Source organism: Aptenodytes forsteri, unplaced genomic scaffold, assembly GCF_000699145.1.
Source record: "Aptenodytes forsteri isolate BGI_AS27 unplaced genomic scaffold, ASM69914v1 Scaffold119, whole genome shotgun sequence".
Lineage (NCBI taxonomy): Eukaryota > Metazoa > Chordata > Aves > Sphenisciformes > Spheniscidae > Aptenodytes > Aptenodytes forsteri.
In genome coordinates, this window is record NW_008796165.1 from 5,184,318 (window position 1) to 5,204,606 (window position 20,289).

The window sequence follows — 20,289 nt, forward strand, 5'->3', positions numbered from 1 at the left end:
CTAGAAGAACCCCCCTGTTGTTTTTTTTTTCCCCCCCATGGTGTGTTTAAAGGGAAAATTACAGCAAATGTGTTGCAAAGAGGCTGTGGGAGACAGGGGCCAGACCTGCAGCAGGGGGAAAGTGGTGCAGGCAGGGTCTAAATGGTTTTAGGCAGGATTTCCTGTGCTGCCCTCTCCTGTGAGACCCCCTGGTCCCGGGGGCTGGAGAAAATTGCATCTGCCAAGGGCAGTAAAACAGAAACAGTAAAAGGTTAAAAGTCGTGCTGGGTTCCCCCTGGCAGGGTGCAGAGTCAGGGGCTTTTGGCTGGAGAGACATAAAAGCTGAGCTGCTTAAGGGAGAAATTGCGCAGCAGCCGGGAGGGCAGCAGAGGCTGGCAGGGGAGGGCAGGGATGCTGCCCAGCCAGGGCTGATGACCCCATGCTGCACGGCCACCTCTCAGGGGCATGTCAGGATACGTCCCCATTGAGGACCCCAGTGGGGAAGGATGGGGAGCAGGACCAGAGGGGGATGTCCCCAAATGGGAGCAAAGCAGCTGCAGCGCTTGCTGTCCTCCATGGATGGCTGTGGTCCTGGGGGCGCGGATCGGGACTGGGGCTGGGTGGGGGCACAGCGCTGGCCACCGACAGGGATGGGAGGTGGAATATGCCTCTCCCAGGCACCCACTCCTGCCCCATCACACCTCCCGCTGCCCCATTTCACATCCCTTCTCCGCAGCCCCCTCCATCCCCAGGGATGAAGCCTGGATGGCCAAATGCCATCCCCGGCTTTGCGGGTGCAGCCTGGGTAAGGGAAACCAGCCACCCCAGCACCAAAACCACCCCAATAAAACACAAAGCTCATGTCTTGGGGGTTACATCCAGGCGTGGAGCTTCGTCAGCCTTTAAAACTCATTGGCTGCCCTGCAAAGGGCTCTGCTCCTGCACTGCGGGGCCAGCAGCACGCTGCCCCTTCCCCACTCCCTCCCTGCCTCAGTTTCCCTCTTGTTAAAGGTGGGGGGGATTAGAAAGGAAAGAAACGCCCAGCCTCCCCCAGCTCCTCCTGCTCCTGGGGACCTTTTCGTGGCTCTGCTGTGGGGTTGGTTCCAACTCCGCAACTCTCAGAGCAGAGCGGAAAGGCCAGGCAGTTGCTCTGGTGCTCATCCATGTGTCTCTGTACGTCTGTCTGTCTGTCCCTCCCCAGCAGAGTGCTGTGACTGGGAGGGGGGTGCAATACTCGTGGCCCTCCAATGACTTCTGCAAAGGGATTTTGAGCCGAGAACCAGCCCCAGCTGGGATCTGTGCACTAGGAGAGAGGCGATGCTGGGAACTGAAGGGGTTTGAGGCAGTTTTTGGGTAGCAGCCCCTGTTTTGGAGGCTCAGCCCCAGGCCTCAGGGCAGGAGGGCACAGACGGTGTGAGCAGCAGGGATTATGGCTGCTATAAAAAGCACCAGCATCTCTCGCCTCTGCTCCCTAAGGCGCTTAGGGGAGGAAAGAGGGGCTTAAAGAGCAACCTCCTGCACTGAAGGGGTGCAGGGACTGGAGCAGTCGGAGCAGCCTGGCACCCTCATCAGCCCCTTCCCTCTCAGCACCCCCCAAAACCTTCCCCTCATAAAGCAGCCCCCGGCACCTCTTCCCATGGACCTTCTCCCTGGGCCCCTGATGTTGGATGGCCAGACCCTCGTCCCCTGGGGGATGTCTCAGAGGATGTGGAGGACAAGAAAAGGGCTGTGGGGGGGACAGCCCAGCCCAGAGCAGAGGTCCTGCTGGGTGGGAAGAGCAGATGAAGTTGCTGTACCATTTGTACCAGCCCCCATACAGCTCTCCCCCATCCTTGCGGACCTTGCTTGTCCGCCTGGTCCTGTCCTGTCACCCTGCTTCAGAGGTCCTCTGAGGGTGCTGGAGATGTCCTCCAAAATGCAGCCAGCTGCAGGGGCGGGTGGCTGGACTGAAAGCCACTGATTTCTTGGAAGGACAGGGCCTGCTTTCAGCCAGAAGCCACACTCTGCCTCCAGTGTCCGGAGGCGAAATGGCTCCACGGCTTCTTGGGACTCTCCGACAGGCTCACAAGCATCCTCAGAGCTCAGCACTAGTGCAGTGTCTGGTGACGTGTTTCGGGACAAATTAGGGGGAAGGCAAGTGCCAGATGACAGCAATGATGCGGGGCTGGGAGGATGCAAAGGAAGGTGGCATGGGAAACTGCTGTCCTCTGCAGTTTTGCCCCGGCATGTGGCGGGTTCCAGCAGGGTCCGTAGAGAGAGCAGCTACAGCCATGGGGTCCTGCACAGCTCCAGTGCCAGCCTGGTTCCTGGCGTTGACCAGGCATGACCCTGTGGCTCACAGAGACGGTCGGTGGTTCCCCCTCGGTGTTTCCCGCCCCACGCACACCACTGTAATGTTACCTGAGGGCTGGGTTGGTCCAGGGAATGGACACAGCACAGGATCCATCCCTGCATGCCTGCAAAAGAGAGTTTTCAAAGTGGGGGGTCCTGGATCCAGGAGGCTGAGGAGGGGAGTGGGCCGAGGGCACTTCCTCGTTGGCCCCTTCCCAGCCTTGAGCAGCCCGGTGGACCCTGGCGCAGGCGGCCACAGGAGGGAGCTTGGCTCCTTCCTTCGCCTGCTGCTCGGAGGACAGTGGCCTGGGGTGGGTGACAGCCACACTGGACCTGGGTGCAAGCTCCTGCTTGGTGCAGGAGCAGCTCCCCATGGTCAAACCATGGCATGTGGGACCCAAGATGCCTTGGGAAGGGAGCAAGAACCCAGCTGGAGCAGAGGTGGCTGCCTTCATCCTCAGGGAAGCCCCCACCTTATTTCCAGCAGCTGGTGGGCAATGGGTCCCCAGTGCAGAAGAGCCGCTGGGGCTGTTGCCTGCAGCCACAGGGGGACCAGTCATGCTGGTGAGTGGCATGTCCCCATGGCAGGGACCGGTCCCTTTGAAAGGAGTGCCAGTGCCGGACACATGGTCTCACCGTCCCCCCCAGCAGTGGCTGGGGGCACCTGGGTGACCCCGATGCCCAGCTCCCCGTGTTGAAAGGGCAGGGGAGCAAGGAAACCAGCCCCCCCAACCTGTACAATCTCCTGTCTCCCAGGAATATGGACCTTCCCAGTTTCCCCAGCCCACAGCCCGCTCTGGTGCTGCAGCCCCACTCCCAGGGGCTGACACACCCGGGATCACCCCCCAGCGTCTCCCCACACTGCCATGGCATTGCTGCCCAACTCCCCTCAACAGTCCCAGCGCAGGAGCTGGCTGGCAGAGCAGCCACGTTACAAACCCAGGGCCAAAATAATGGGAGAAAAATTATGGTGGCAGCGATGACGCATCTGATTGGAAATGGTTAATTACTGGGGGGAGGCTTGTGCTACTGCTGCAAAGCTGACAAAGCCCCAGCGTGGGACCGCTGGTAATGGCTCTCATTAAAAGCCATCAGAGCAGGAGGTTGAAACCACATCCATTTTCTCTAACTGCTTTCAGAAGGGGAAAATGATGCTCTGGCCCCTGCTATTAGGGGTGCACTGTGTTCCTCAGGCTGGGAAAGGCAGGGCTCATTTCCCTGAACGCAGAGGCAGAAGTCCTGACCACTCACCTTTTCCCAGGATTGGGTCTCTAGCCCATCAGTATACCCTTTTTTTTAAGTTCAGTGAAGATGTGGAGATCAAAAGGATCTTCATAAGGAAGAAGCCCTGGGACCAAGGAACGAGCTTGGTCCTGGTGCCTCCACTCTGCTGTACACAGAAATGATGTATCCTGGTTTAAAACCCCGAGCGGGGCAAGAGCTGGCCTTAAAATACCAATGAAGCCACCAGGATGCTTCTTTTCCCACTTGGTTTGGGAGCTCGCCCCTCACCTTGGCTGCTGCTGGCTTCCCTTGAGCCCCTTAAAAAGGGGGGAGTGGGGATACGCCTGAGTTAAAAATGGGAAAGGATGCCTTTGGGCAGAGAGAAGTGGCAGGAGGAGAGAAGGGCAGTTTTGGGTGGCGGTGCCCTGGCAGGGAAGAGGAAGGCACCCAGGGAGATGAGGAAGGTCTCCCCGCTCCATCAGTGCATGCACATATGGCTGACCCCAGCACAGAGCCAGCACCCCTCATGGTGGCAGCTAGTCTGGGGGTGATGAGGGGGATGGCCACGCTGGGATGAGTCTGAGGGATGCAGCCATATAGGGGCTATTTTCCCCCATGCAGGGCTGGGATCCCTGCCTTCCCGTCCAGCCACTTTCCTTGGAGAACGGGGGTTTGCCACGTTCTGACATGACTGCTCCTGGTCAGGGGATGCTGGGCTCAGCCAGAGCTGGTGGTGGCAGGGAGGTGGTGGCCGTGGCCTGGCCCTGGGCACAGAGGAGGAAGGGTCCTTGGGAAGGTGGATCTGGGCTGGTCCTGGGACTGTCATCCCTCTGCCCCACAGCTGCAGGATGCACCCGGTGATATGGACTGCAAGCTGGAGCTGCAAAACTAAGGGGAGGAGTGATGGCCCAGGCAGGTCATCTATGTACTGGGCTAGATTTGGCCCCTGCTGACCTTTGAGTGCCTTTCTGCAGCCCCCGGCTGCAGCCCCAGCTCCCTGCTGCATCCTGGGTCTGTCCCCAGAAACACAGGCACCCCCTTGTCTCACGCAGCCTCCTCATCTCCTTCGCCCTTTTCACCACCCCATCCCCAGGACAGCCGCACACCAAAGGACTGCCCGGCTCCTCTCTGGCTTGTTTCTCTTGCGAGCTTTGTTTGGTGGGTGTATTTTCATTTGCTTTTTTTTTGCTATTCACAGGGAAGAAAGGGAGGTCACGAACCCGTGGGCAGACGTCAGGGCAGGACTGACGAGCCCGGGAGAAGGGGCGATGCCACCCACCCCGGCAAGGTCCTTAGAGGTTGGCAAAACCAGGGTGAGGAAGGCTTTGCTCCATGGTGCTGGCTCTGCCCATCCCTTCCTCTCGCCGCCCAGTCCTGCAAGGTGGCTGCTGCACTGTCCTGCTGCGCCATCATTCCGCTCCATCCCTCCGCTCCATCCCGCTGCTCCATCCCGCCTGGCCCGGCCACCGCACCAGTCACGTCTGCTGTGGCAGGTGGCAGGTCTCCCTGATGGCAATGACCACGTCCTGGGGCTGGTGGTCCTGGTGCTGCAGCACCTCGGGCATCTCGCTCATCTCGTTGACGCTGTTGCTGATGCAGTTGACATCACTCTTGTTGCTGTTGTCATCTGGGCTGGGGCCGAAGATCCAGTCTGGAGGAGGGAAAAGCACAAAACAAGCCCCTGGTTACCTCTGGCTGGCCCCAGAGTCAAAGCTGGCTGGGAAGTAATTGTTCCCCACTACATCCTACCCCTCACTCTGGGTGTTCACCCCCCAGGAGGGTCCTTCACCCTCCCCTGCCCCTTCAGCCTGCTCTGCTCCCCTCGTACTGGGGTCTCTGCTCTTCCCAGCTCTGAGCTGGTTTTCAGGCTGCTGGTTTCTGGAAGCCCTCCTGGCTTAGGTGAATGAAATCATCCTAATAATCCCAAAAATGAAAATGAAGTGTCTCCAAAACAAAGTGCACATCTGGGCTTGCCAGCACGGGAAAGCAGTGTATTTTCTACAGCAGGTTTTTGCTGTCAGAAATGGAGGGGATGATTAAATAACTGTGTGACATCCAAATGGGGCTGGAGGCATGGCTGGGGACATGGCTTATCTGCCGCGGGAGTGTATCACAGCCATGCCAGAGCTTCAAACCCTCCATGGCCTGCTTCGGGGCTGTGCTTCTGGCAGGCCACCGGAGCGCCAGGACGTGGCTCTGAGCTGATCTGGCCACTCTCACAACCCTGGGGGTGACCGATCCCCCTCCAAAATACAGTGGTTGCTGCTGGATGGTGGTGTGACCGAGATGTCCCCTGCAGCACAAGGGGCTGCGGCTCAGTGGAGGCAGGTGCTGCCACTTCCCAAATATGTATTTTTTTTTAAAATTTGGCTGTTGGTGTGGTGAGAGGCCATGCCCAGCTATGATGGGGAGGCACCAGCAATGGGGAAACCAAAGCTGGGGAAACCCAGGTGAGGGGAGAGGAGCCCCTGGGGCCAGGCAGGACCTGGCAGCAGTGGGCAGTGGAGCACCAGGACCCCTCTGCTTCAGCCCTGCTCCCAAAATAAAGCAGAGATGGCTATGGGGAGGCAGACAAAAGGACCAGGCTGGTTTAGTTGTTTCTGAGGGACTCTGCTTATTCACCAATGGACTGCTCTCAAGAAATAACATTTCTCTCCTTTGTGGCATGGGGTATTTCAGAGTCTTTTCTGTCCCTGGGGAGGATTTCAGTTGCAGCTCTTCAGTGGAGGAGGCCGGCTGCCTGGCGGAGCAGGGACAAATGCAATCACAGCGAGATGTTGCCTTCTTCATGGGCTGTGGAAAAAAGTTTTGCCGCAAAACCAAGGCAAATGATGGCAAATTCCAGGGTGGGATCCTAGGGATGAAAGGAGATGAAGGTCTCATTTCTTGGGTCACCGATGGTGAGGGGGAGAGATGGGAAAGACCTGTGGTCCTCCCTATGCTTGGTTTGTGTACCATAGGTTGAATTTTGGGGCTTTTTTGAAAGGCCCAAAGCTTTTCCTTCATTTTTGAAGAAAACCCAGAAGTTTTGTCATTTTTACAGTGCAATATTTGACTTTCTTCTCCAGCCTAAAGCCATTTGGCTACGCCATCCCCAAGGGCGCGGGGCATGGCTTTCGGAGTGATGCTCATGCTGTGGAGCCAGGGTGGGTGTCCACCCTGCCACGGGGACCAGGCAGGGAGCAGAGGGGCTTGTGGCCTGCTGCCTGGGGCGGGCTGGCTGGACGTGGGTGCAGGCTCCAAGGAGGAGAGAGCTCCCACCACGCTAAGTGCAGGCGGCATGTCCAGAGAATGACTGTTTTTTCTTGTTTTTCCTTTTTTGTTCACCTGCATCACTGTGCCAGCAGGGTCTGCTGGTTGTGCAATGGGAAGGGCAGGAGAAGAACCATAGTCCCCACAACTACTGTGGTGCTGGCAAGACTGATTGGGGAACTCAGCAAAGATGTGGTCCAAAGGCTTTTGGGGAGCCCCGGGTCTGCCCCAAGTCCCAACTGGGGCATTTAGCTTTGACTTGCATGGTCCACAGCCCCCACCAGAGCCTGGGCTCCCCATCACAACCCTTCTCTGAGGAAATCAGCCAAGCTCAGGAGGGTCATTTAGGTCTTTTTTGCTTTATAGCCTCCATTTTGCTTGGATTTACTGGATTTAGACCAAAGCCAAACACTCCACCAGCTGCTTCCCGCCCTGGCCCCGCAGCCCGGGCTGGTCCATGCCACCTAGACACCACCCTCCTGCCTCCAAGACCTCTCAGGCTTGTACCAGCCCCTGCACAGCTGCTTGGCGTGAGGAGGATCCGGAAGGCAATAACAAGATTGCCTCCTACAAATACTATTAAATGTCTCAGCTTGTTTTCCTTGACGTCAGCAGTAAAACTCCAGCGGGAGCAGGGGCTAGTCCAGCAGGGAAGAAGGGGAATAACCTGTAGAAAAAGAGGTGACAGGTCCCCAGATATCCTGGGAGCCATCGGGTGAGGGTTGCAATGGGAAGCAAAGACCACGGCTTTGCATGCCTGTGAGCAAGGGGAGGTGGCATTTGGTGGCCAAGCAATGAACCCTTGGGGACATTTGCAGGCAGCAGAAGAAGCAAGAGCTGGGCACGACACCGTGATAAAGACAAGAACAGAGAGGATGAGTGTTTCGGGAGAGTGCCAGGAGGGCTCAGCAAAAGCCATTTTCATAGGAAAAGGGTCACAGTGCATTGTCACCAAAAGGGATGTGGCTGGCCGGGGCGCCTGGGGAAGGCGGCTTGCACAGGGTTGCTGCAGTCTAATTCCCGGGTAACTGCGGGCTGGATTGTACGCGCTAATCCGAACCGCTGCTTCCCTGGGAATTATTTCTGGAGCCTGCTGGATCTAATTACCCGGTAATCTGCAGGAAGATGTAATTAGGCTGTCATTAGAGGGTATTTACTGTGATGCCTTTATGATTTGACTGTGTAAGTAAGGAGTGAAGTAATTACACAATTACATGTTATTTGTGGCCATTTATGGCCTGTAACTTCAGCATGTTGCCATGTGCAGAAGAGGGGAGCGAGGCCCCATGGAGCCAGTGGAGGATCTCCTGCCAGCAAGACCCTGGAGAAACAACCATAAAAATGTCAGTGCCCTCATGTCCTCCACCAGCTACTGCTGGCCGGCTCTGTCCTGGCTGTGCATGCTCTTCCTCAGCTTCTCCCTCCGGCTCCTCCCCAGCTTGCTCAGCCTGTGGGTGAGAAACTGGGGTCCCCCCCAGGTCCCCCATGGGATGTCTGGGGAGGGACGAGGGGAAGAGAGAGGGGACCTGCACATCTTTGGTCCTGATGTGATTAAACCTTGTTCTGATGTGGAAGGACCTTTGCAGGGGATGGGATGCACAACCTCACATCATGCACAAGCATGCGTTAGAAACCTCGGATAATGAACCCTGCGGGCGGGCGTAATCAGGTGATGGAGGGTGGTGAGGGGCTGGGAGCTGAGGGACAGTGGTGACTGACTGAAGGTAGCTGAAACCCTTAGCATCATGACAGGTATTTCTCTCTTCATCCCTTACATCTGGCAAGGGGTCTGCATGAGCAACAGAAAATGGGCACAATTGCCACTGAGAGGAAAATGAAATCCTCTTTTGGAGCAAAATCCACATTCAGGTTCACACAGGCTCCAGCCAGAAGGCAAGCAAAGTTGGGCTGAACCAGGGCACCCAATGGACCTGGGGCACCCATGGGCAGAGCTGGGGTGAGTAGGGGTCCCACGGTGCGCTCCTGGGGCAGTGGCACCCCCAGACCCAGGACAATCATGCTTTGGAGTTAAGGAAAAGCATTGCTTGCCCCTACCCAAGCCCCTGGAAGGAGCTCGTAACATGTGCTGCAAAATCAGGGCATGCACACGGGCATGTATGTGAATGCCTCAGATAAAAGAGAAGGACAAAGTGACATTCTCGGCCAGGCTGGGGGAGCAGCATCTAACCCAGAGACACCTCTCCCCACTTGCCAGGTGCTGCCGAGGCTCAGCGTGCCTGCTGAGGTCTTGCAGGGCAAAAGGTGAGGTGGAAAGTGCTGAGATGGGGTGAGATGGATACAGAGCGATTGATCCAAAGCAGCTGGGGAGAGGAGATAGGGCAGACTGGGTAAATCAGGATCTGCGGAATAGCATCTCTCCCTAAATAGCAAAGTGATGTGGCACAAAGTGTCCCTGCACCTCCTTGGCTCTGCCTGAGTCTTCGACAGCATCCCTGGAAGCAGGACCCTTGGGATATGCTGTGGTTTTGGGGGCAGAAAAACAGTGTTCAGGGCTGCCCAGATTTCACAGCATGTTTTACCACTCCTCATGCTAGCAGCACGAGGGACGGTCCTCGCTCAGAAACCCCTTACAGTGCAGGCAGCGCACAGCAGCCCCCTGCTGCCTGCATGCAGAGGGGCACAGGGATGCTCCACAGCCAGTCTAATCCTGGTGGGGTGGCCAGGTCCCCTGCATTCATTGGTGACAGGGCAGGATGTCCATGAAGCACTTCAGCCACTGGAAAAGAGATGTCCCTGACAGAAGAGCAGAAGGAGGTGGGAGAAAGGGCTGAAATTTAAATGCAACCCAGTGAGTGAGACATTTGCACTCCCTGCAGAGATGGAAACAAGCAATGGAAGGGGAAACGTTAGATGAACAGACTCGTGCTCTAGTTTTATTTGCTTTAAATGGAGCTGGGTGTGAAAACAGCTGCTAAAAAAGCCCTTTTCCCAGCAGCAGCAGCAGAAGACCTCTTTGTTTGGAACAGGTCCCGACCCAGCAATTGCCTCATACTCTGCAGCAAGGCAGGACCAGCTCTGGCCAAAGCATTACCGACGGACACGAGTTCAAGGGTAACCCTCATGTGTTTGACACAATGCAGCAGTCACAGCTGGACACCAGCAACACACCGTATCTGTCTCATTTGCAGGACAAACTCTGCTTATTCATTAGCAAAATCAGCAGATATCTCCCAGGTTTGTTCCGCTGGAAAATCTCTGTCTGCCTCTGGCAGTAGTAATTTGTTAGCAAAAAGTTCCCCTTTTCCCCCAGATTCACGTCTTTCTAAATTAACTTGCTGTCGGGGCCTGTTCTTCGTCCCCTGTAGAAATTTCTTAGGTTAGCCATGCTGGGTGAGTCAAAACTGTCCTGTACCCTGAGCAGCATGAGCACACTGCTTTGCCAATGGACAGGTAAGGACACTGTCCCTCTGCAGAGCTGTCAGTGGCATGAAGGGTCTGGTGGGGAAAGGGGTGACATGGAAAAGGCACTCAATTAATCGTGATATTCTCTTAAAAATAGCTTCTCTGCACCAGTATAACCCTGGACCAAGCCTGCATTTGATCCCAGTCCCATCCGTAGGGCAGCGTCGCTGCTCTGGAGAGCGGGTCTCTGAGAGGTGATGGCTCAGGTGTGGTACGTGGGAGGCAGGGATGCTCCTGGGGGTGGTTAGTTGCTCTCCACATCCTCCAGCCTTCGTGTTTGCCATGGAGGCAGAGCAAAGATGGCCAGAGGGTGAGGAGCCGTGCTTGGTCTCAGCTTGAGGAAGGTCAGCAGTTACACAGGAGCAGAAAGGCATGGTCCTTACCCCAGGGACCTGACTCAGCCCATTGCCGGACCATGCGATGGCAGGAATGGAAACGCTGCTATGGGATGGCACATCCCTGAGGCCAACCTTGGTCGATCCCCAGCAGTGCATGCTGGGAGCCATCCCACTGCTCAGGCTTTGTGTTTTGAAGGTTTGGCTGTGAAAGCAGCCCTCCTAGAATAGGGCCACCTCTGCCTGCTTTTTGCAGGGCCAGACCACTGTGGCCACTTGTCTGGCCGACAGCCGCAGCCCACAGCCACGGTGATGCCAGGGCAGATGCAGGGATGGAGCATCTGCCCGTTATTACATACAGTAGCTGGGAGTGGGGATTAATCCAGTGAAAGCCATCCTATGGCAGCCACTGCTAGACATCAGCACCCCTAAAATAGAGGCTAAGGAACCCCTAATGCACCCCCATGCACCAAAAGGGAAACTGAGGCAGGGGTGTTAGTGTCAGAGGTGGGTTAGCACTGAGGTGGGGAAACAGAAGGGAACCTGACATGGCCTCTTCTTTTCCCTTAACTTTGGGAGGCAAATGAATCATCCTCAAAACAGAACCCATAAAGAAGACATAAGTCCTCTCTGATGGGCCTGAGATGCTATCTGCAATCCCTGCCATGGGCTGAATTACCCTAAGAGCCCTGCGGTTCTGTGTGGGAGCAATTAAAAGCGGATCCCAAGTCCCTGCAGGATCACCCAGCAGCTATTTTCAGCAACGCTACATTCATGCACAGTTTCTTTGTTCAAGGAAATGATTTCCTAAAAGAAGCCTGAAATGTGGCGGATGGAGATAAGGCTGAAAAATAAAAATACAGCTGGTGGGTCAAAAGGGAAAAGAAAAGAAAGACCCTGCTCCGAGACTGGCTTAGGGTTTTGAGCAGTCCTGAAGCCATCGACCAGCACAGTCCCGCTGGTGTCGGCAAGCCTGCCCTGCCTTACCCCAGCTGGGCATCTGCCGTGGGCCCATTCCCAAAGGAAAAGTTTCATCAAGGTCTCCTCTGGAGATCAGCAACGCAGAGGAGACCTCGGCTGAACCGGGTGACACTGGCAAAGGTCCCCCTGCAAAGCATCAGCTCCCACGCAGACTAACAGACCCTTCCCGGGTGGTTCCTGTGCAGGCAGCGAGATGCTTTCTTGGGGACCACACGCACTGCAGTCTCCATGCCAACCGCTTTGTTTCCAGTCAAACTTTTTTCCCCCGCCTTTTTTTCTCCTTTTTTGTGTGTTTAAATAAGGGCAATATTCAGTGAACTGCTGAGGACGGAGGAGGGAGGGCAGGCTGATTCCCAAGGATTGCAGTAATTAGGCGCTTCGTACGTTGGTGACAGGCTTGTCATTTGCCAAGCCAGCACTTCGCCACAGCGCCGTCTCCGGCAGCTCTCCAGCGCTCCCAAGTTAAGCTGCTTTCCAAATGCTTTGACCCAATTTGTCTTTACTGGTAGCCAGGTCTGATCCGCGCTCACGCAGGAGCTGTCCGCCCGCCTCGGGGGGCTCGCATCCATCCCCGATCAGAGAAGCCTGATGAGTTTTGGGAAAGTTGCAAACACAAGACAGGCTCTTTCAGAGCCCTTTTATCCATGTCCAGGTGCTCTGGGGGTTGAGGACAGACAAGATCCCCACCCTGGCCGGAGGGGAACTCTGCCTTCGCCCTCTCTGACAATACATCTTTCCCTCTCCTCCGATGCAGCCTCCCATTTTCCTCTCCTCCCCACCCCCCTGGGCATCACAGCAGCATTCATCTCCCTGCGGGGATGCCTGGACAAGCTCTAATTGAATTTTTAAGAAGCAGCTGAGGGAGAGGTGTCAGTGTCTCAAATGTTTGGATTTTGCAGGGGGAAGGCACCACCAGGAAGAGCTCGGCAGCATCCCGAGAGCCCCTCTGCCATCCCGAACCGAGCCCAGCACCTGCTTCTCACGGTCCCCATGAGTGCATGGGGCTGGGTGATGCTTTGACTCCCCCAGCCGTGTCTTACAAGCTGTTATTGAGGAGTCAAAATCATCCTTGATGTCTCCGAGTGACTGTTTAAAGTAGCGATTAACTATTCACACTTTAATCTCCCCGAAACAGGCTCCAGCCCTTTGGCATCTTATTTCCATCTCTCTCTGTATCCTTCTAAATATGATTAGCGCAGAAATGCTGATAGCAGAGGTTGGAGCTGCTGCTGAGTATATAAATCCAGGCATTGTGTTAAGGCAGCTAATAGACAGCTTCTTATTTACTATCCCTCGGTCCCTCTGTCCTGTCCCTGAAGTCATTTTATGCAAACTCATTCAAATGAAACCTTCTCTTTAAAGGCTGCTGCTTGGCAGTGTTAACAAACACGGTCTCGTCTGCTCTCCTCCGAGGACTGGCTCATTTTAAGCATATAAATAGTGTGAAGACAGGCCCGGAGTGCTAAATAGGACGAGCCGGAGGCAGCCTTCGGCACTGAGGGGTGCTGCTGGAGTTTGGGAAATGTTTTCTCCTTTCTGTCTGGATGGGGCAGAAGCTCACATCTGGATTTCTGATCCTAACTTGGAGAGATGTCACCTCCACCAGGGCAGGGAGGATGCTCTGCCCTGAGCGAGGGCGTTCAGCTGGGAAAGGGCTTCTTCTGAAGTGGCAGAAAGCGGGCAGACCCCAGGGCTGCCCCTGTGCCTGTCCAGCCCTGGGACAGCCGTGGTGCTGTGAAAGGCTGTGGAAGTCCCTTTGCAAAGGGCTTTGCAAGGGAAGGGGCACCCTGCTGAGCCCATCCCGCATGGAGGCAAAAGCAAAAGGTGCCCAAGGTCACCAGGGAGCGTTGGTGCTGAGCTGGAAATAGCATCGCAAGGGCACAGGTGCCTCTGACCACAGCTTCAGTCTCTCTCCCTGCCCGAGGGGGCACAACATTTATGTGGATTTTGGCCCTGCTTTGCAGTACCCACCCAAGGGGTGGTTCTGAGCACCCACATCCATGCTCTCCTGCATCAGGGACCCCAGCAATTGGGGCAGGGGGGTCTGCTCCATGGGGGCACTGTGACTGGTCCAGCTCCTGCCTTGGGGGAGGTTTCTAACCTGCTCTGACCTGGTCCTTTGAGCATCTCAGGGCAGGAGCATGTATATTTTTAGGTGCTGTCCCTGCTGCCTACCTTTTTTGGGAAGGCAATGCTAAATCAGATGAGTGGCAGAACCAGGAGACATTACAGCCCCAGCAAGCTGCTGATTAAGTGTTATATTTAACACTTTAAGACAGTATCCGTTCCCTTCCAGCTGGGGTGAAGAAAGACTCCTCAGCAGCAGCTCCCTGCCGTTTTCCTGGCTGAGCCTCATGTGAGACCCCGAGCACTGCTCCCCGCCAGGAGTTTCGATCCTTCTTGTCCCATATATCTCCTCCCCAAATACCTGTGTCCTAGACCTGCCAGCTCCTGTCAGGTTGGGACCCCCTGCCCGCGGGTCTTGGTTTGCCCTCCCATCAGCAAGGCACGGGTGCTGCCTGCCCTGCAGGCACTGGTCAGAGTTTTGGCCGGTGTGTATCATCTCCTGCGTCCCAGGAGCAGGGAAATAAAGGGGAATTGTGAATGAACACGTGGATTTTGCTCCAGAGGGGTGTGATCTCCCTCCTGCTGCAGAGACAGAGCCTGCAGGGCTTCGGCCCTGGCTGGGGGGGGGAGGTTTGGAGCAAGGGGTGTGCAAAGGGATTTCAGCCCCACTCCCCTGCAGAGGACATCGCTCCCCAGAGTTTTCAGGGGGGGTATGCACATCTGCAGGAGCCAGAAGCTTAAATCCCTCTGTGGATCCCTCCTGGCCCCCCATCTGAGCTGGAAAACTGCCACCAGCTCCCTGCAGCAGGGCCTCGTCCCCCAAAAGGACATGGCAAGCTGGCTGCTGGGGTGTGGGCACCAAAAGTACCGGGGATTCAGAAGGGAATTAGGCACATTTGAACGCCCCGGCACCAGCAGCCTTACAAATTATGGGGCAAACAGTAAGAGTACCACTGAGGGCTTGCCGTAAGCAGCCAAGCACCTCTGCCTGCACTTCTCCCTGCCCACGGTGGCCACAGCCAGCAGAGTGTTTGTGCTCTTGTCCCCAGTGACGAGGGACCTCGTTCATCAGCAACAGGATGGAATGAAAGAGCCAGGAAGCCAATTCTCATAAAAATGCGCACTCTTTGGGCTATCGTCTTACAGATTTGTTGCAGCAGCCTCAGAGGCTGTGATGGTTGTGCTAGGTGCTGTATGAGGGAGCCGGACTGCTGAGCTGTGTTTCCTAGGAGTTTATGGATTCACTGGTGTCTGATAAGGGGTTAAGCTTTTCTTTCACAAAGCACTAGTGGGTTGTTATCCTGCGCTCAGGTATCTGTTGCCATGAAACTTTTCGTTTTGGAGACCTCTAATCCAAGCTCAGTTGAAACTGGCCAATGGATTTCACAATCGTTCGGCAGCGCAGATGTACACACATACACATTTATACACACAGGCACACATGCACAAACCTCATTTCTTTAGGAAAGGGGCTAAACCTAAGGATTTTCTCCGGGAAGCTGATTGACATACAGCTCAGTTTGGAGAACCCAGCACATCAGATAGATAAACTCACACTCTTGTAAACATGAAAGGGTCAGGGCTTGGTCTAAAACCCACCCAAATCAAAGGAGAGACACCAGCCAGCATCCCCAGGCTTTGCACCAGGCTCTTTTTGACCACATGCACACAACGCGTGATGCCAACACTCACCTATAAAGTCGTGAATGAGGTCCTTGATGAGATGCCCGACGATGGCGTACGCCACTGCTACCACCACCAGGGCTGCCATGAGAAGGTAGAGGACAGCCTTGGGCAGAGGAATGGCGTCTCGAGGAGGGGGTTTGTACTCCTTGTAAAGCTGGTCATTGTCCGAGTACGAGTACTGGAACAAGTGGTCCAGGCCAGCTGTGAAGTTGCTGGAGTTCATGGACTGGCTGTTGGACAGGTAGTTGTCCTGTTCGGGATCCTGGAGGACACTTACCACCGAGCTGGTGGTGGCTTCCACTTGCTGTACCAAGTTCAGAGTCTTGTTAACACTGGGGAGGATCTGGGAGAGGAAAGTGCTCCAATCTTTAATGGCACTAATGTTACAAATAATCATAATTGCAATGAGGAAAGAGATCTCCAAGCCCAAGAGATTTAAAAAGGAGAGAAAGAGGCAAGAATTGCTGTGCTTACACCAAACCACGTACTGCAAACGGGGCAAAGAAGGTCTTGCTGGGGTAGGTTTCTCATTTGAAAATTCTTACATGATCCGGTAGGGATGCATCTGTGGTATGTTGGTGCTCACTCCTGGAAATGCCCGCAGCAAACCCCTATGGGCATGAAGTTCCTTGGGAAAAAGTTGGACAGGTAGTTGTCCTGTTCGGGATCCTGGAGGACACTTACCACCGAGCTGGTGGTGGCTTCCACTTGCTGTACCAAGTTCAGAGTCTTGTTAACACTGGGGAGGATCTGGGAGAGGAAAGTGCTCCAATCTTTAATGGCACTAATGTTACAAATAATCATAATTGCAATGAGGAAAGAGATCTCCAAGCCCAAGAGATTTAAAAAGGAGAGAAAGAGGCAAGAATTGCTGTGCTTACACCAAACCACGTACTGCAAACGGGGCAAAGAAGGTCTTGCTGGGGTAGGTTTCTCATTTGAAAATTCTTACATGATCCGGTAGGGATGCATCTGTGGTATGTTGGTGCTCACTCCTGGAAATGCCCGCAGCAAACCCCTATGGGCATGAAGTTCCTTGGGAAAAAGTAGGTGCTGCAATGATTTTGACCGATATCATTTTTGTTCCTCAGCTGTCTCTCCCTGATGCTACTCACTGATGAAAACCAGAGAGACAGGATCCTGTACGTATTTTCAGTCATCTGGAAAAGAAAGATAAATTGCTCTTCTCCAGCTTCTTTTCACAGGTGATGGTCCTTGGAGAGACAGAAATCCCCCCTTTGCCGTCTCCCAGGCTCAGTCTGGGTAACAGCAGGAGCAAGGTGTGTGGTGCCGTGCCGTGCCTCTCCCCGTAACACTGCCCGAAGCGTCCGCAGAGGAGAAACGTATATTCAAAACCCACAAAGTTCAGCCGCTCCCAGTGTGCGACGGAGCCGGCGGCATGCAGTTCCCGGCCACGCCAGCCTGGCTTTCAGCAACTTCTTTTGCTGGCATCTCCTGATCAATTCCTTTAAAAACAAAATCACAGTCAGACACGACAACCGTGACAGCAGTGAGCCCAGCACCGGGTCTGTGAAGGGCAGCCAAGATGAGGAGTGGCTGCTCTCGGGTTTTACCTTAAGGACTTTTGCAAGAGAACAGATCTGCTCGCCTGATGCTCCGGCTTGTTTTATTCAGCGCTCGGCTCCCTACGGACCTCCCCGCAAACAGCAACCGATCTGGTGCTGCTGCCTGCCGTCTCCGTGTGTGTGTGCATGCGTGCATGTGTGTGTGTACACTCCTCCCCGTCCTCTTTCCCTTCTGTCCCTTCACCCTACAGCCCTGCTCGCTCTTCCCAGCCACCCCGGCTGCCAGCAGCGAGAGGGATTAGCTGTCGAGAGGTCAGCTCCACAACTCCCAAGCGTGCTGTGAAGCTAGCGATGCCTCGTGGGAGCATAGGCTCAGCCTCCACCACTGCTCCCCAGGGAGTTAATCCTTTCGATGCCAAAAGACGTGCCTGCCTTGATCCGGCCGCTGCATCTTCCCGGAGTGGTGGAGGGGAAGGTGGTGAGCAGCCAGAGCGTGCGTGTGGGTGCGTGTGGGTACACGCGTGTGCACGGGGGTGCAGCTGGCATGTCCCACTGGCAGCCCAGGCTCAGGCAGCGCTGGGGATAGGTCTGGCGTCCCCTCAGGGGTGAGCCCCCAGGTCCAGCCCGGTCATGAGCGCTGAGCACAGCCTTTGCCTGGAAGCTGCACTGCCAGCAGAGAGAAATTGAATCGCGGGCGCTGCTGGGACGAGGGCGGACATCATCAATCCCACCGCCAGCATCCCAGGGCAGCAATGCTCCCCACAGCCCTGCTCCCCCCCTCAGCCTCTGCCCAGTGAAGTTTTGGCATCAGTAGGATGCTTGATTTGCAGAAAGCCCAGACGATTTGGAGCTGAGCTCCCTCGCCATCTCCCCTCCCTGGTTAGCTGTCTGTGTAAACTGGTAAGTGCCAGCCTGCCCCTGGTCATCTTGATGATGGGTTTAAACTGGTCCGGGTTCCCTACAAACACATCTCATCTGTCTTGGCAATGGGATTTCACTGGGGTGCTGACTTGGTTTGAGGGCACTGGTACTTATTTAAAGAGGAGGAAGAGGAAATCTTAGAGAGGGGGAAATTGTCTTTCTATATTTGGAGGTGGAAATAAATCACAGCTCCATTTTTCACATCTACTTTTTTTTTGTGCAGCTTCCCCATGTAAGAAATAGCTGTCACAAGGGCAAGGAAATCACCTCATTAGGCCTGAATGCAGCCAAATGGAGCTTGTGAGAAATACTAGCAAAAGATTAACTTTTTTTGTGTGTGTGTTACAAGCCAGCGGCAATCCTGCCAGCTGCCTAGGGGTTGGAAGGGTATAGAATAAAATGGCAACATCTCTCCCTTACAATAAAATCACCAGGGCTCAGATAGGTGATGGACAGGTTGTACAGCCCAGGAGCAAAGAAAATGTGGAGGAAAAAGCTTTTCTGTCCCCCTTGGAGTGTGCATGGACAAGGTCACAGTGACGTCTGTCACCCAGGACCATTTTACAGCCTCCTAAAATTTCTTTTCACAAGTGTGACAGAGCTGTGACTGGTCACGGAAACACATCTGGTAGGTGACGGGCAGCTGCGCAGACATGTCCTGCAATTGGACATGTCCTGATGTCCCCCTTCCCCAGCATCATGATGCCTGGGGTCGTAGCTGCTCCTCTGCCTCTGGAGCATGAAGCTGCAGGGATGCTTTGGGGAACAGGGCGGGAGTCAGGAGCTAAGGGCAAACAGCTCCTCTCTCAGACTCTGAGTCCTGCCATGCTAGATTTTTTCTTTCCAAGAGTGAAAATGTGGCAAGATTATATTTTTTAAAGAAACTCTTCAACGCAAGGTGAGTTTTGGGCTCCACGCAGGGGTACCACAATGCAGTCTGGCTTTGCCCTGCTCTGGAGGCACATCTTTGGCTGAGGTCCCCAGGAGGAGAGGATAACCCCTGGGACGCATGCCCACTGGTCCTTGGGGACTGAAGCTGCTCTGAAGCTGTATTTTCACCGCAGCTGTTTGGAGTTAGCAGTTGCCATGGCACCAGTGCATCAACAGGAGGGAAAGGGAGAGTGTCTGGTCCGGGCTGAGCCATCCCTGTGGCTGGCTCTGCTACTCGGGGATCTGGGTGCAACTGACCCAGGCAGGCTCCCACCATGCTGTGCCCCTTTATTCCCAGGGGGGATGAAGCTGAGCAATTTGGGGCAAAGTATTTGCAAAGGTGTTTGTGCGTGGGGGGGATTAATCAGAGGAACCGAAGGCAAAGGGGGATGCTCTGACTCTGGAGGTCTTAAGGTCCTCACCACCTTCAAGTGCTCTAATCAGACCTGGGTTAGAGTCCCTGGGGAGCTGGGTCAGGGTCTCTTCCCTGTGTGATATGGGTCAAAACAGCCCAAACAGAGGAATTCATAGGCACTGAGGACTGTCCGAATGAATGCCTGAACAGGGTTGCAGGTGGGAGACTGCCTCCCCACCTATAAAACCAGGATAAAAACAGCCCTTTCCTGCCTGCTGTACCATCAGCCAACTGGTTTTCACTCATTTAAAAACAAAGGGAGAACATACTGAGACCTGGCTGACTCCTTCGCTTCCCCACTGCTTCACAAGTGCCGGCCAAAGGAGCCACGGTGCTCAGCCGTTTCTGAGCCCGTGCACCCCGCCGAGCTGGGTCTGTCAAGGGTTCACTGCCTTCGGGCACCCTTGAAAGCTGGGACCCATGGAGACACCCTTGCAGAGCCCGCCCGGACTGCCCGGCAGCTCAGCAGCGTGGATGCTGGTGGTCCCTGTCCTGCTCCCCGTGGCCAGGGGCTTGCGGCACAGCTGGCACAGCTGGCAGAGCCCCGTCTCCCACACCTCACACCTGGCTCTGTGGGAAAATGTGGCTGTGAATCAGCACGTCGGAGGATGAAAAAAACCATCAGCTGGCGGCTCTCCTCTTGCCTGGGGACAGCTGGTGACAGCAGCCGGACCTCGCTCCAGCGGGATGGAGGGCAGCCCCCCTCGGTTTCCTAGAGCTCCACTGAGCACTTCTGGGAAGAGGCTGGAAAAGCGCTTGGGGGAGCTCTGAGGCCTGCTGCAGGCGCTGAATTCATTAAAGGGGCTTAGGGTAATACCAAAAAAAGAACCCTCCACCTTTTGCATTTCCCTGCAGTGAAAGTAAAGTTGGCCTCTTTCATTTTCATTAACACCCATATCAACTCAAAGTGACTAAATAGACGCTTAATTGTTCATTATACACCCTCTGCATCTCTTGTCTGAAAGGGAGGCTTTATTTCCACGATTACGGTTTCCATCCCATTACAGAGGGAGAAAGCACAGAGAAATATGTGTGGATTTTAATAACCTTATATTTCAAACTCTCTGTTATTAAAAAAAAATGTTTGCATTTGCTGTGATGGGGGGAAGATTAAAAGGATTGCCATGGATTCAACTTAGGGAACATTGCTAATAATTTCAATAAATCACTTTAAATAAAAATCACAATCTCTGCAATTCCACCCAAATGCCATTTGGCA